The sequence below is a fragment of the Lonchura striata genome, chromosome 2 (genome assembly GCF_050655825.1).
Source record: "Lonchura striata isolate lonStrDom1 chromosome 2, ASM5065582v1, whole genome shotgun sequence".
Taxonomy (NCBI): domain Eukaryota; kingdom Metazoa; phylum Chordata; class Aves; order Passeriformes; family Estrildidae; genus Lonchura; species Lonchura striata.
In genome coordinates, this window is record NC_140704.1 from 119947448 (window position 1) to 119964452 (window position 17005).

The window sequence follows — 17005 nt, forward strand, 5'->3', positions numbered from 1 at the left end:
TCCAGCTTGCTCACACCACTGCCAACATTAGTTTTTAAAGAGGGATCAAAATAGTTCAGTGTGGAAGAGAGTCATTGATTGACCTCAATACCCCATATGGCTTTGCATTCTTGTCAACCCTTCTTTCTCAGCTATGGTGTATCTGTGTATATGGTGTATAGTACCCTTTTAATTCTTTTAAAAAGTGTAAGAAGTGTATGACCCATGGAAAATTTGACTTCTTGTCTCTCCAGGGGTGTATTTTCCTACATGTGCCTACTAGACGAAGTACACAGTCGTTTCTGTAGCAGTGGGCATAAGTCACCTTCACCAAGCAGCAGATGGTCCTGGGAGCCAAGGGCGTGCATCACACTTACATATCTTGGCCCACTGTCTCGTACCAAGGATACTTCATTTGGGCAGACACACATCCCTTCACTTTCAGAATTACCTCTGTGTCCTCGGTTTCACTTTACCTACTTCTCAAAACTAAGAAATTTGGAAAACAAAACTAAAAGAAAGGCATATTTTTTTTCTAAACAGAGCAAGTTTGTGAGTCTTTCAGTAAATTCAGTGTTTCATGACAAGTTTGTCTTTTGCTTTGCATCTTTCAAGGTCTGTGAGATTACCTGTAACTAACCAGAATTTAGCAATGGACTTAGCACATCAGAACCAATATATGGGCAGGTAGCATACCCTCTTCAAGATTTAAGCGTCTCAAAGGTAATAATAAGGCACTGGCAGTGGATAGTTTCAAATTACTTTCCCTTTCTAATTGGCAATTAGATCTAATTAACTTTTAGTTATTATTCAATAATTTCCTTTAACAAATGGAACCCTGATGAGATCACATCTGTTAAGACCACTTGGTTTGTGTCTCCGCTTTCTGTGTATTTCTGTACTTTTAAAGTAATCCAGCTACAGTCTAGGAGAAGATCATGTATCAGCTGGAATGAAAGTATGCATTTATCTAAAGTTACCATGAGTCCAGGAAACAGTAATTTGAAAAACAACATTGGTATGTAATCCTCAGGGCTTGGAGAGGAAAACTTGTTGAGATCAAACTGGAAGTTTGAATGTATTCAGGGTTTCTTTTATATTAGCTGGATTCTTCTTGTGAAATAATTTAAAATATTACTTTTAGTCTTAGACCAAATGAATAGAAATTTAAAGGGTCATGTCCTCAATTACTAGCTTCACATGAAGAAAAAAACCCACTAGATATGTACTCATTCAAAATAAGCTGAGGATTCTGTCTCAGTGTATAGTAAATATATTTTGCTTATTTTGGATCTTAGAAATTAATGTTAAGATTTATTTGAGTCTCCAACATAAGCAACAGGAGATAGCAGATTATAATATATTAATAAGACATGAAAAAGCAAATAAGTATACATACTCAAGTCTTTCAAGATCTCAGCTGCAAAATTTTATCCTTACATGGACAGTCCAGCTAACAAAAATAGAGCTTCTTGTATACACACAGAACATTTGCCGCAGTAAAAGTGTGCAGGATCGTCATTAGGCACATTTTGTTCCCTCAGCTTTCCAGGCACTTATTTTATACAATATCTATTTTTGTTTATTGCTTTTTTATTTTCTCACATTGCACTAATATATGTCATGACTGGATTTTTTTTTGCTACTTACCCCATGTTTTTCCTTCTGTTTCTGTCCCACTTGGAGTGTGTTCTGTGCAATTTCTCAGTAAAGCACCCTGCAAGTATATCCTTGGAGACTGTCTCTATTTTAATCCTACTGATTAGGAATACTTTTCTAACTCAATTTTTCATCAGTTAAGTATTTAATAATTATACAGGTATTGCTGATCTTGCATGGATTCAGGTATATATTGACTTCCAGAATAATAAATTTCTAATTGAAGAAAATTCATATCATACAGACCACAAAAACAAAGTTTGGTTATGGCTGGTTGTTTGGAGTTTTTTTATTTGAACATCAGATTATATTTCCTTCAGAGAAAACAAGAATTTTAAACTTTGCTTGAAGAAACAAAGCAAAACAAAAATGTCAGCGCACAACAATTTATTGTTAAAACGTGGTGAAAAACTTCAAGCATGTAACAAACATGTAACAAATTTACAGTTGTACAAACCTACATGGAGAAGCTGGATGGAAATAGCAGAAATCATTATTCTTTGTATAAACATCCTAAACACCATAAAAGACTTTTTTTACCTTAAATATAGGGTTGCTTATATCAGACCTCTGCCACTCCATTTTTTGCAATTCAAGATTTTTTTGTTCCTGCCTTTTGAATTGAACTTTTTTTGTTTGAATGCAAAAAACTGGACTTTTGTCACAATCAGAAAAAAGCATTACTAGCTTCCATAACATTACCTATTTTGGATCCCAGATGTGACCTTTCCCTTGGCTATGATAGGCCTGGTTCAATGCTCATGTGCCATGGTTCATGCTGTTGCGAGCACATTAATATTGTGGAATTATTTCCAATTTTTGTCTATGACAGTGAAATGGGAATGATGGCTGCTCAGTCTGCTGCCAAACTCTTCTGTAATTTAGTCTCGTTAATTTTCAGAAGTCAAGTAAGACTTGGTTAGGTGGAATCACCTAACAACCCCATAAATAGTTTAGAAAAGAGTAGACTAGCTATATGATATTATGTGGGACACATTTTTATCAAAAGAAAATGAAACCCCCAAAACTAAACCAAAATTTGAATTCCTGTTTTGATATTTAAGAGCACTCTACAGATTCAGTATTTCATTATTTGAAGCAAGGTTCTAGCATCTTAGGGAAATGTAGAATATGATATGAAAATAGGGTTGTTAATTAGCCCTAATGCTTTGCCTAGAACAGGCTTTTGTTAATTATATATGCCTAGGTTAAATATTAATCGTTGGCATTTATAAAGAGCTTTGCATTTTTTAAGTACTCAGCAAACATAAACTAATTACATGTCACAATATCCTGTCTAATTAGATGACTCTGTAATTTTTCCACATGATACATTATATTTCACTTCCTGTCATTGAACTATTTTGTAGTATTGCTTTACATTGCTAAATGGTTTCTTTCCACTCCAGGAATAGCTGAACTATTGGGAAAAAAAAATTAAAAACCATGAAAGCTGCCTGGAAATTTTCATTTTCTCATTAGAAAATTTTAAGCTTGTTGTTTACTTATAGGAAAAAGTCTGTCTTGCTGAAACTCCTGAATAGAAAAAGATTTTTAAAAGGTGATTTCTTTGTACAATAGGAAAATGTTACATATGGTGTTTTCAATAAGAAAGATTTTGGAAAATCTTCTCACTCCAAAAGTTTGATTTCTTTATACTAAATAAAAAGGAAACACACCTTACATGTCAAATTTTGCAGGAAACCTTTTAAAATATTTCATGCTTTGGCCTAATCTGCTTTCTGCGGCTGGGAAACATTTTCAACTTTTGGTACATGTAGCATGAACAGATCTTCTGAGCATCCTTGTGGATAAAGTACATGTTGCCTTGGCTTTTAAGATTGTTAAAACACAGAATATGTCTATTTGTCTGTTTTTTCATGTTTTCCATTCTCAACCTGAGATCAGCTAGAAAATGAAAAATGAAATTTATACCTTGTAAATTCATGTGATATCACTGAATCAAGACTATCTTATAGGTAGAATAATTTACATAATATCTATCTGAGCTCAACTTTTTTGGGAATAGTAAATTCCTGCTATATTTTCTCTCCCTTCGATTTGCTGCATGAATGCTGAGATATGTACTGGGAAAACTGATGTCACTGTAGACATGAATTGAATGGCAAATGCCTTGAAAATGCATCAATATACCTAGAGTGACTCAAACATGAATTTCAAAAAATTTGTTCTCTTTTCTGTAGGATGTGACCTGTATCTTAAGAGATACCTGTCTCTGATACACCTCGCCACCAAATTGCACCTCGACATTTACCATGAATTCTTGGAGGAGCTTCTCTGCTTCTCTTATTTGACTCACATGTCCGACCCAGGGTGTGTTAGTATGTTATTAATGCTACTAGATTTGCTTTTACTATTTCTTATTTAAACAGGAAAAACTTGATTCAGGACCTTTCCTTTTCCTACAGATCATCATCGTTGATATTGGGCCCTAAAAAGCCCTTTCTGCACTATGAGCTGAATGAACAGCTGTTTTCTCCTAATGCTTGCCAAGGTTATGAAGTTGTCAGTTTTTGTTGTTGCTCATAGTTGTCAGTTTGCCTGAGCAGATCCCTGGCACCAGGAGGTGACATGGCATTTTTCACTGAGGCAATAACAAATAAGTATTTCTGCACAAGAATTCTATTTCTTGAAAGAATCAGTAATGGTTAAAAATTCCTCATCCATGATTTTTTAGAAAGAGCTATGGGAATTAAGTTCTCAAATCCCACTGAAAGTCAAACATATAAAACTCTTAGGCACTTTAATGTTAGGACTTACTGTTACTAGGCTTGACAGATAGCAACAGTTTTTCAAATTACAAACTGTAAAAGTGAAGCATTGCTGAAAATTAGTTCATTTATTTAGGAATTCAGAAAAAGATTGAACTGCAGTGGCAACTCTGACTCTAAAACACTCAGATATTTTAATCTTAATACTAAAAAGGCTCTTAAATCTTAAATTTACATTTCTGGTAATAATGGCAATGCAGTTAAGTCACCTTTGCCACTCTTTCTGAAAAAAAAGAACTACTTCAATCCTTGTGGATATTATGGTTAGTATCAGGTATGTAATGAAAATAAAATGGAAAGATTCATCTGTGCTCCTCACAGCAAATGAAGAAGCATGATCATCTTAAGTTTGTGCTTAAGGAAAAAGGTAAAGAAATGTGTTCCAACCCGAAATTTCATGTTCTAGGGAGGCCTTTTTCGAGTACTTACTCAAACCTACCTGTTGTCTCTCTGATTTAGATTTATTAGAGTCATTGAGGAAGCTGTATCTCTTTTGAGGAGAAGTAATATCTCTTGAGTTGTTCAGGCCCTGCATCTATTCTCAGCCAGGTCCGATTCATGATACGAGGCATTCACCCTGCCTCTAATTCATAAACGATAGATTCCTGAGTTTGAGGTGAAGCACAGCCTCTGAGCAAACACAGATATTAACATTCCCACAGCTTTAGAAATATGTTATTATAGCTTATGGAATTTAATAGAGTGCTATGCATTCAATTCCTATGTCACTGATGTTATTATATGTATGTTAGAAATCCCATCTGAGAAGTGTAGATTACTTCAGTGCCTTTTGTTCATCACTAACTCTTTAGAAACCATATGGAGTGGGATTTTTCAAAAGACTGTAACATGGACCTAACTCTGCTCGAGTTCAAACCAGAGAGTTTTATCATTAACTTCAGTGGAAGCTGAAGTAGGTCAGTGCCAGTTTCTGTAGAAGAACCAATCCTTTAAGCTTATTGAAAGAGCTATAACAGGGGAACTCATTCTAGATCCAAGTCAGTGAAATCCTGGGTATGAAAGAAACTCATGGCTGGCTCTTGTGTAAAGAACAGGAGCTCATCAACTGGACTTCACAGAAGTCCTTTGGTTTCAGCCATGCATTCATAGATGCTGACATAGGCTTCTTTATTCAGTTTCCAGAAACACATGTGCTGTCTTGTTGACAGCACTGCAGGATTCAGTTCTGAAAGATGGGGCAGGGTCTGAGAAAGCTGGTGGAATGAAAGTTGTCCCTGCCCCTGGCAGATGATCTTTAATGCCCCTTCCAACTCAAACCATTCTATGATTCTATGATTCTGAGATTCTGTGGTTCTATGTTTTAAGAATGAGCTCAGTGCCATTTGTTTTGAGTTCTGATGCCCATGTTTCAGGATACCCCACACTGTGTTTGTAAGTAATATTTAAAATGTCAAAAGCAACCAGAGGTGCTCAATTGGTACCTTAAAGCTAAGATTCCATTCAGACATAACACAAGTCAGGGCAAGCAAGTGGACTCTTTCAAACCTCCATGGACTACACAGCATTTATAATAACAAAGAATTAAATGTGAATCTACAGGACATAAACTGCTTTTGTATCTCAGAAAAACCTTTGGGAGATTGTAGGCTTTTTGGAAGTAATTCAAATTCACATATAGCTCTGGTATCAGAGTGCATTTTGAGTGCAAAGTAGGTCTACACCATTTTACTGGCCTTTTTTAGTTATTCTAAAGTACCTTTCCGGATGATAACAAATTACTTAAAACTGATTAAAGAGTTACATCCTATGCTGCTGAAGAAATGTAAAAAAAAAAAAAATCAATTTAGATAAGAATCAGGCAGTATCATTTCAGTCTGATAACATTTCACATCACTTGTAGAGCTGAACGACTACAGAAGTGAAGGGCAATAATGAACTGATGCTCTGTTTCAGCTGAGATTAAATTTTAAACAAATATCTGTATATAGATGGAGATTTATAGAGGAGTCTAAGAAAAACCTTGATATGGATTAATACAAATATATTTTACAAATCTTCAGCTTAACCCCAGACCATATATCTCAGGTAGAGTGTATTAGTATTTAAGTGTATCAGTATTACTTTATTTATTTCAGTCCTCTTCCACAACCTCTTGTGATATACTTTTAATGGAATTTTGTTTTTATCCTAATATGTCAATGACGTGTTTCCTTTATTTCCCTGTATTCTACTCCTCTTCTGTGTTTAGCTTTTGGGTTTTTTTTTTTTTAGGCTTTCCTGTGACAATGAACCAAGAAAGCCTGGAGACCTGGTGATGATATCCTTATATGATACTTAAAGATCTGAAACATAAACATCTAAAATTAAACAGTATACTGTCTTCTTTTCCCTTCAATAACCATATTTAACTTCAGTTCTCAGGTTAGGTAGAGCTCCAATAAACATTTCCTGCACAACAGAATATTTTGGGGCAAATCTTGTCTGTTGTCTGGCATCTTGCCCAGCTCACAGCAATAAAGGGTAGGACCATGCTCTTCCAGGTTTCCAAGTCCACAGTATTTCTTCTGAATAGATATGGCATGTACTTTGTGGGGCAAAATGCTAGACTTAGTCTGAGCTGGGTCTGGGCGAAGATGTGTGTGGGATGTGGCCTACCAGCCACCACAGTTAGCCCCTGTCTCAGTCTTGGACCATTCCTAGCCAAATGAAGTACCATAAGAAAATCTGAAAGTAAATATAACTCTATGCAGTCTTTCTGTGACAGAAATGATGGTGAAGGTTTGTATATGACCCTAAAACATAAATCAGTGTTATGCTACTAGATTTACCTTGACAACAGAAAGCGAGTAGTGTCATTATTCCAGCACTGAATATGTTTTATTTTCATAAATTATAAATATTACTTTTTTTCTCTCCACCTTCAGCCTTAAGAATGTGGTTTCACAATTCATTTAATGTTAAATGGTTCATTACATAGAGTAGCAACTTAGTTCTCTTATTATGGTGTTATCTTTCACTTTGTCAAAATATGTCTACTTGATAAGAAATCTGACAGAAGTTGCTTATGATGGGATCACTAACAGCCATCAGTTTCTCTCTAGCAAATGAAACTGTAACCATGGAAACGGCCTTTTTTTGCCAGAATGAAAATGAGACAGCACTCTGCTGCAGCCATTAGTAGAATACACAAATGTCCCTCAAGGCAAACATCTAAAGCAAATGGACTGCAAAGTAAGGAGCACTAATTTCTATTTATTTAGGATTTGTAAACCTAGCAGAGCAAGATATTAACAAAGGAACAAACAAAAGGAGGTTAAAAAAAAAATGTTTGTATTTTTCTTTCCATTTACAAAACTCCTTATTTTAAATAAAAATGCTTTATTCTGGTCTTATCGCTATAAGCTTAAATAGTACTACAACAGTGCATTTAAATAAGGCTGTGGCTTGACTGTGACTGTTCTTTGCAGAAAATTATTTTTAAAAAATACACTAGAAGAATGGTTGGGGTTTTTAAGCTTTTGGTAATCCATATTTAAATGAAAAGGTATTAAAAATACTGAGTGTGAGACCTTTCTTTCCATGCTGTTTAATTTTCAAGCAACCATGTTCATACTGATAAGATACACCAAGACTGATAATAAGTCTATTCTAAACACTATCAGCAGTCAGCCACAGCCTGTCAAAGACCTTTCAAGTGTCAGACTCTTCTTACTATCCTCTTTATTCAGTACTACACCCCTCTTGCTACAAACTGCTTATTGAATGCAGATTCTTTTGACAGACTCAGATTAGGTGAGGGGGCTTAAACAGTCTACGATGTACATCAGTAAGATATATCTTAACTTGTTTGCCTTCTCCTTTCACATCAAAAATCATAGTTACACTGGGAACAGCAATGTCTAGCTTCTGTTCTATTTCCAGCTCACTGACTAAAGCAAAGATAAAATTTTCCACTAGGATAATTAATTTGTTAACCAAAACTGTTTAGATATTTAATTCATACCTAGCAATGGATTGGACTCAACATGCCAATTACTTACAGATACCTTGGGGTGCTTCAAATACCTGTATGCCTGTAAACATGACAAAGTGGCATGCTGTGACAGCCACTTTCAGAGAGCTGTTTCCTATAGTGTGATTAGAAATACCCACCATTGTTCTCGTATGTTTCACATGGGTCAGGGTCAAGGCATACTTATAGAAGTTGTTGTTTACTGCCAGTTTGTTGGTTGTAGATGTGAAAAAAGTAAGAACAGACACTGACAGGATAGGAAAACTAACCTGAATTAGTTTTGACTCTAAAAGAAGCGTTTGAGCTTTTACAAACTTGCAGTCCACGACCTTTATGGGTTTTCAAGCGTTAATCATGTTGGAAATGAACCAACTTGGGTAATTAAAATGGCATGACTAAGACCACTGCCTCACTGGAAAGTTGCTTATCTATCTGCAAAATGCCACTAAAATATTCCCTTTTGAAATCAAAGGTACATTTTAAAATAAACATAAAAAAGGAGAGGTGTCTTGGTTTTTGGTTTTGCTTGATATTGTCTTTTAATTGCCCTAAGCATATGTTCAGCCATATGTGTGAGTACATATGTATACTCACATAGATGCACACATAAAATAAAAATAGTTTATTAACATTGCAGGTAAGTCTGCAAAATGCTTTTTCAGTCTTAATTAGCTATCTTCCAGAGTAGATATATGCCTGGTAAAAAAGCAAGCAAACAAGCAAATCTTTATATATTGAAAAACTGGGTGGTAGGAATACACAAATAGCTTAATTTTCTTTATTCTACTATAAAAACATAGGAGTTTACTGGTATTCTAAGGTGAAGAACACATATTTAGACAAAGTACTAGTTAAGTGCAGTGCTTGCTTGTACTAGTAGATATAACAGCTAATTAAAATTGGCAACATTTCGAAGTAAATAGGGCTGTTATTGGCTGCTGGAAGCTGACAGCTGGAGTTGCAATTCTCTTTAGTCCAGACATCAGAAAAAGCTTTAGCTGGATAATACTAACCTAGTCTGAAGCTCCATTTGAATAAAAACAAAAAAAAGGTCAGTTAGCAGCTGAAATATCTAGCATGAAAATACATTTGATGTGAGAGGAGAGAGAATAGATGATGTATATTACCACATTCTCAGTATTTTTATTACATTTCAAACTCATTCACCTGTACTATCACCCAGTACAATATATTTGTAGTTTAGGGTACAGGCAACCTTTAGTGGTTGCCTATGACTTGTTATTTCTCTACAAGATAGTGAATTACATTTATATAAAATAAAACAAATATATGCAAATGTTACAATGTTTAAAGTAAATGTGACAGGGATATTCCATTGCTCAGGTAGTCTGCTGTCCTGTATTATTGCCGTGCACTCAGTGGAGCTTATGTACTGGATAATTTGCTTCTCCCCTCTCAAATGAGTAATTATATTGTCCCATAATCCTGAATTGATCCAGTCTTCTCAGGGAACTAAACTGAGATAATACCTCTCCTAGGCTTCTTCAGTATTCAATGAGACGAGAGAAGCTCACGTAGAGAAAGAAATCTAAATGATGTCTTGGATGTTCTTATTTTTCCCTTTGACCATATAGGGAGCTGTCAGCTGAGTTCATGTAGTGCCCAAAACAGAGTGGAGAAGTTTCTGCAGAAGCAGGAGAAGTTGCCTCATATCCATAAAAGAACAGATAAAATATTTTAAGTCAGTCTAAAAATGCACAGGCTTGCATCACATTTTGTCACAGCAGCAGCATCACCATTGATACTGCTGCTACACGACTCCTTCTGCCGGAATAAAGGCAAGTGAAAGAGGAAAATGAGAAGGAAAATTCAGGTCACCTAGCAGGAAGAAGAGAAATAGCAATGTTCCTGTTAGCTGTACTATGACATTTTTTCCTCCTGATTTGACTGTGAAGTAATGCTGACTGTGCCAGGAGAGGCTGGGGTAGGGCTGGAGCTGCAGCAGCACTCACAGTCCAGACCCAGTGCTGGATCCATAACCTCCAGCAGGCACCTGCCATGCAGCAACCCAGAAACAACCACTCACTGCAGGACAGGTCAGAAGGAACTGCTGGCATAACAAATTCAGCTTTACCTGTCGTCATTAATATACAGTGGGTTCTGTTCTTCCTCAAGTAAAATGGACAAGTTGAAATACATCTTAGGAAAGCTTCTAGATTGATTTTTTTCTCCAATAGATCATTCCACTCTGAACTGTATCCGACAATGCTACAAATCACCATGGGTACAGTGCACTGCTACATATGGTTATGTTGGAAAAAAAACCTTTATATGTAGATATTGGTCTCTGGTAAGTTCAGTTATTTCTGTCCTGAAGAAATGGTTGTGTCTAGATGACAAAAAAGAAATTCACTTTCACGGCTACAGAGACAAGTTAATTTAAAACAGATAATTCTGCCTCACAGAGAAGTGATGAGAAAAATTCCAGGTATCATGTGCTCTTCACAGTCATAGATTACTAGTTTGCATTTTACTATTTTCCTTGGGCCTGATGCTGACCTCAGTGATATCTGTAGTTTACTATTTGATTCTTAAAATTTATTGTGAAAGAATTCTACTTTATAAAGTATAAAAACTTTTAAAAAGAAAGGATGTGATTATGTGTCTGTGTTTCAAAGTACATGATATTTGCTATTTTTAAGAAGTAAATTTAAAGATCTGGTTACCCCTATCATTGGTCCATTTCCTTTGGAGCATATACATGCGATATGAATCTAGTGTCTTAAGCTTCTTAGACAAATAGAAAACCACCTCTCTCAGCTGCTCTAGAGAGAAACTAAACATTTAACTTCTTATTTTAAAGACTCACATTAGTTCTATGCTTAAAGCTAGGCAGTCTGAAAAGCAATCCTTGACAGAGTCAGATTGTTCACACTTTTTGTCCCTTTCAAATAGCCCATTTTTCCTAAACTCAAGGACCAGTTTAAGAGCAAAATTTTTGCTGCATATATGTATGCAACTTCCTTGGTTTCAAACTTGATTGCAGTTTTTGTGTTGGAAGATCTTATCCTGGCTAAATACATAAGGCAAATATCTTCACCATCTGAACCATGAAGTTCATAAATTGCCACCAAAATTACTCATGTTCATTCATTTGCATACCATGATTACAATGAGGGTAAGAGTATTCTGCTGACAGATTTTTGTGGTTTTCGGTATGTTTAGACATCTAATGGCACTTCAGGAGCTCTTCTAGCTGTTGTAGCTTGGAGTATTCTGTGCATCATGAAAGTCTTACATGTTTTCCACAACAGCTGAAAAACCCTCCCACCCCCCAGCAGTTATCAAATAAAACAAAATTGATAAGTTAGCTGGACATGCATAGAAAACACAAAAAGGAATATTGATCACTAAATCTGGTAACTCCTAACTGGTTTATCACATGCATTTGGTAATATATTCCCTGATATAAACTAAACCTGGTTTCAAAACTCTAGGATAGAAACACATTGTTTCAATCACTATAATTTAATGTAATTAAAAAAACTTTTACATAATAAATTAAAAAGTAATCATGTGAAAAAAATCTAATTATAGGGGGAAAATAAGACTGAAGATCTCCTAGTCCAAAATATCTCAGGTCTGTACAGTTTGATACCTAACACATATTTTAGTCCACAGTCAGCATGTCTGTAGGTATCTGATCAGTATAATCCTTGGGTTTGCTTCAAATAAACCTCTGTTCTCTCTGTACTGAGCTGTGCAATAGCTTTTTTCAAGAAACACTGCCAAGAAGGAGCACAGTAACAGGGGTCAAGTCCAACCATGAACTTTATGAATTGTTTAGTTGCACATTAAAGCACAGCATCAAGTTCAGTTATAAGCTTTGAAATGATTTTATTTCTAGCCTGTGCAGGTGGATGTTTCCCTGTACATTTGATTCACTTTGTCAAGATTTAACCCATTGTCTCTTGCAGCTTTCCCTTATGCAAAAGTCTCTGCCTTATGCTTTTTATGCCTTTATGCTTTAATGAGTGTTTTACAAAAAAAAAAAAAAAAAAAAAAAAAAAAAAGTGGATAAAAATCTGGAGAGTGTTTAGGATGCAGGAATATTGCTACTCACAAAGTTGATTCTTAGCTTTTTGACTGCAGCCCTAAGCTCAGGAGGAAGGCTATTCTCCACAGGGCTCTTCTAAAACAGAATCCTCTAGGTTCATAAGATGACACACAGAATGTTTCAGGCTCAAACATAACAAAATGAAGACTTTTGCTTTCTTTACTGTTGATTCTTTCAATGCCTTGAAGAATTATAACAATTACCAATATTAGGGACTTGCAGTTACAGGTAGCTGAAATGTGTGGGATCTGCTTTGCCAATTTCTCCAAGCATGTACTCTAAAAGTAAGATGAAAGAACTCCATCTTTCAGTGCCTACTTCCATGTTTTCAGTGCCACTACTTATTTACCTCAGAGATAATAAATTCACCCTTGAAAAAAGCTCTAAAGCCAAGGTTCATCTGTATCTTCATGGAAGTTTCAGCATGCTTGCTCCCTGAGCAAATTCAGCTTCACTTCCATATCATCCTTAGAGTACAAAACTGACCTCTTATTGTGGATGTGGAACCAAACAGTCAAGACTTCATTACTAGAAATTAAAAAGTCAAAATCCAGTTTCTCTATATTTAAAATTCATTTTTTGAATTATTCTTTAACTTTACTGGGAATGTTGTGCCAAGAAGTTTGCATGACAGCAAAGAGTGAAGAGCATGACCTGTGCAATACAAACTGGTGGGTGCTAGTCTTCTTGTGATAGCACTGTAATCCCACAGTGCCTTAGTGTACTAATCCTATTTAGTGTGTCCATATAGATCTTATCCATGCAATTTTTTTCCTCTTATGTCTTTACTATTTTCTTTTTTTTCCTGCTGTTAAACTTCTGGTAAAAGGAGGGATGTCAGTAGCATGAGATCTATCAGGACTAGTCTGCTGCTTCCATCTACTGCTATTGCTGATGCATCATTCCTCCTTAGATAACACATATTTTCTGGGCCAAATCTGCATTAACATTTACAGAGCAGTAACACCAGTGCTGGAAACTTAGATAAGTCTCTCATGTGCATCTAATGAAGCTGAAATGGGTATTGAGGCTTACAGGAATGTTGAAGGAGAGCTGTGTGACTACCTGAATTTTTTGATCAGTTGGATAAAGAATAATCAATTGGAAAAATAATTTGAACATTTTTAATATTCCCAGAGTAAAGAGATCTGAGACTTTACTTTCAGATTGACCAAAATATTAAATATTCAGGGAACATCTAAAAAGGTGCTAAATTTTTCTAAATGAAAAGTTGTTTTGAAATGAAAAAAATCAAAACATTTCACTTGAAAATGTCAGAGTGAAGTGTTTTGACTTCTTAAAATGTTTTTGCTGAAAAATGATAAATTATACATGAATTTCTGAATTGTTTCATCATCTCAAATATGCTTTTTAGTTAAAAGAAAGTTATAGCTCCCTTCATAGTGTTAGGGGATTTTTAACATCATGTCTCTGGTTGAGGAAATCAAGTGTTTTCTCCCCAGTTTTTGGATTTTATTTTGTTTGAAATGTAATATATTTAATGATCATAAATCTCAAAGACTTGAACCATATGGATGTGGGAGGAGTGTATCTGACTTCACTGAAAAGAAGTACTTAGAGTCATAAACATTTTAACACATGCAAACAGACCCAAAGAGAGGCAATTTCTGCTCTAAGTTACAATAGTTTAGATCTGAATGATTATTCTAAATTGGATTGAGTTTTTTCAGAATCCAAATTATAAGATGTTAATATCATTGTGCTTATTCGAAGTTGTAGTTATTGAGAAAAATGTGATAAATCATGGCATGACCTATTGAGTGCTCATCTGAATAATTACTGCAATGATTGTTGCAATGCTCTCTGTACTGTATTACATGATATAGTTTCTACGGTATAAATTAAATACTTCCATAATGTTATATCTGTTTTTTAAGAGTTGTTTGGACTGCTAGGGAAATGAGGTAGCATTCAATTTAAGGTTTTAAGTTAAAATACAATTGAGATCAGTGATTATTAAAAATAATAACTCAGATTGAGCCTGTTATTTCCTTCTGTATTTTTTAATTTATCTGATTTGTATTTGAGTAAAATCAAATCCTGAGAGGAATAATTTCTGATTAGATCATAGCTGTTATTTAGTATCTGTGGGTGACTTAATGCAATTGCTGCTAATTCTTGAAATTTGGCCAAGTTGTAGTTAACATCCTACAGATGAGTCAGAACAAAATACTTTCCATTGTCTCTCTACAAAATGTAAATACAAAGACTCATAAAATGTTGTATACTCTTTTAGTTATAAAAAGTATTTAATTTTTTAGTCCACTTTATTTAATACATATTTTTTCATTATTGCCTATCGATGGTATTTCTTTGAATTGTTTCCAAAATTGGTTTGGATCAAACATTATGAAGGGTTACTGGCTAATGCAGTTTTAAATTATAAGGAAATTTTTTCCTTCTTTAAAAACATTAGAAAGAGAAATAGAAGCCATAGTACATTGTTTATTTACATTCAATGTGAATTATACTAAGCAGTGAATTTTCTGTCTCTTTGGATGTGATATAAAGCTATTTTTTATTTCAAACATAATTGCTTAAAACACAACTGTTTAATTGTAGAAAATGAACTTTCTACCTTGTGAAGTCTTTGAGATATGATCTCTACTCTGGTAAATGGCTACAAGTCAATGAGGCTCCTCAATGTTCTTTCATTTATTTACATCAGCAGAAAATTTGGGGCTCACAAATAAATACTCCATAGGATCCAGCTGAAACGAATGATCAAAAGGCATATCATACTGAAATGAAATTTCAACATGTTTTTTGTTTTTCTGTTCTGAAATGGAAGAATGATTCAAAAGAAGTATCACATCAAGCATTGTCATGTGTTTGTGTAAACTGACATTTTCCTGGCTATTTCAAATAGCTCTTAAACAACTGGAGAGTCTTCCAGTAACTCGCGTGTATCAGATGTGCTGGGAAGACAAAAGCTTCCAGGCTGTAATCTGGACAATACTGAAATCTCGACACTTTCCCTTCAGTGTGTTATAAATAGGGGCGAACTGCAACTTGCAGACTTCAGAACAAAGTTTCCTTTGCTAGGGACTTAGTGTGGGAGTGTTGTTCATACAAAGGTGCAAAAAAACCCCAAGACAATTTAATAATAGCCTAACTAGTTCCCTTTGTTTAAACTATTCCCAGGAAGTGCAAACAGTTTGGATTTCAAGAAGGACTGGAAGACATTTCTGGAAAAAGACATATGCCAACAGAGTATAAAGCAAAGATGATAATGAGTTGAGGTTTAATTTGGTATTCTTTTAGCCTTCATGTCTCTTTCAGATCTCAGTGTTAATTTTAGATTACTTAAACTTCATAGTACAGCTGTGTTGGGTAGAACATTAAAAAATTAGTAAAAGGTTTCTATTAGACAATGGCAAAATTTTGGTTTTTAAAATGCTTCTCTTCAAAGTATATCCATTTGCTTATGTACTATATTGAAAGTATTTCTGTTTAATTTGATTACATTTACATTTACCTTTCTCTCAATATTTGGTTTTATTTTCCAGTAAATATTTCATCAACATGAAGATATTTCTGAATTATTCTGTGTTTCTATCAACAGAAATGCTAAATATAGTCTGCAGCAGTGGCTGCTTTCATTAATATGATTTCAAAACAAACATGATACTCAGTGCATACTTTATTTCTGCTAGGAGACATCACATTTCTAATTAAACTCAAATCCTAACTGAATGAAAGCACATGGAATTCAGAAATATTATTTATATTATACTCTTAATCATTATTACTTTTATTTTTTTACCAGGCAGAAGAAAAAAAATCATAGGACAGAGGATGACATTTGAAAAAAAAAAATTCTCTGTGAGAAGGCTTTGTTGTCACAAGTGTTATTCTGCCAATAAAATCTTTAGGAAAATTCTGTTTGTATCACAACATGTACTATTCTTCAGGAATTAGTAAATTCATCAAGGGAAAAACCCAAAGGATTCTTTGCTATAGATGTCTGTAGTACTTCCCAGGAAAAGTCTTGCTATTTTAGTACATGGAAAACTTCTTTGTACTTAAAATGAATAAAGAGAAAGAAAGAAAAATATTTTTTTCCAAAGAGCACTAAGGAAGATGATGGATTAAAGCAGATGCAGACTGTTTGCGGTTATATAAGACTATTAGGTACCCTGCTTGTTCTGGCTTTTGTAATTTGTCCATGTCCTACTTTATATAACTCAATCCATTGTGAGCAAAAACATGAAATACCAGAATAGTTCATATTTCATTTTGTCAGCAAATTAGAAGAAAAAAATATAAAAACAAACACAATAGACATCATATTTGCTGAGTATAGAAGTGAGTATTTTTTCATATCAAAGGAGTCTGAAAAGAACAGAAGGTTAAGAAGATTTCTTTTTACAATGAGCAGATGTGCTTGTTACTGTTGATGGACAAGCTTATCCATTTACATCAATTAATATCAACAGCAAGCACATCAATATAGAAGCTTGTCCTGACGCCTTGATTTTTTCCCATCTGACAGGTAATAGT

At 34.6% G+C, this 17005-nt stretch overlaps 1 long non-coding RNA gene across 1 annotated transcript in view; it reads left to right on the top strand.

Moving 5' to 3' along the window:
* Nucleotides 1-10166, top strand: part of LOC144247157 (uncharacterized) — a 180449-nt gene extending 170283 nt beyond the window's left edge. The window contains exon 4 of the long non-coding RNA XR_014953422.1: nt 234-10166. This is a non-coding gene — a long non-coding RNA (uncharacterized LOC144247157). The remainder of the gene's footprint in view (nt 1-233) is intronic.
* The last annotated feature ends 6839 nt before the right edge of the window (nt 10167-17005 follow it).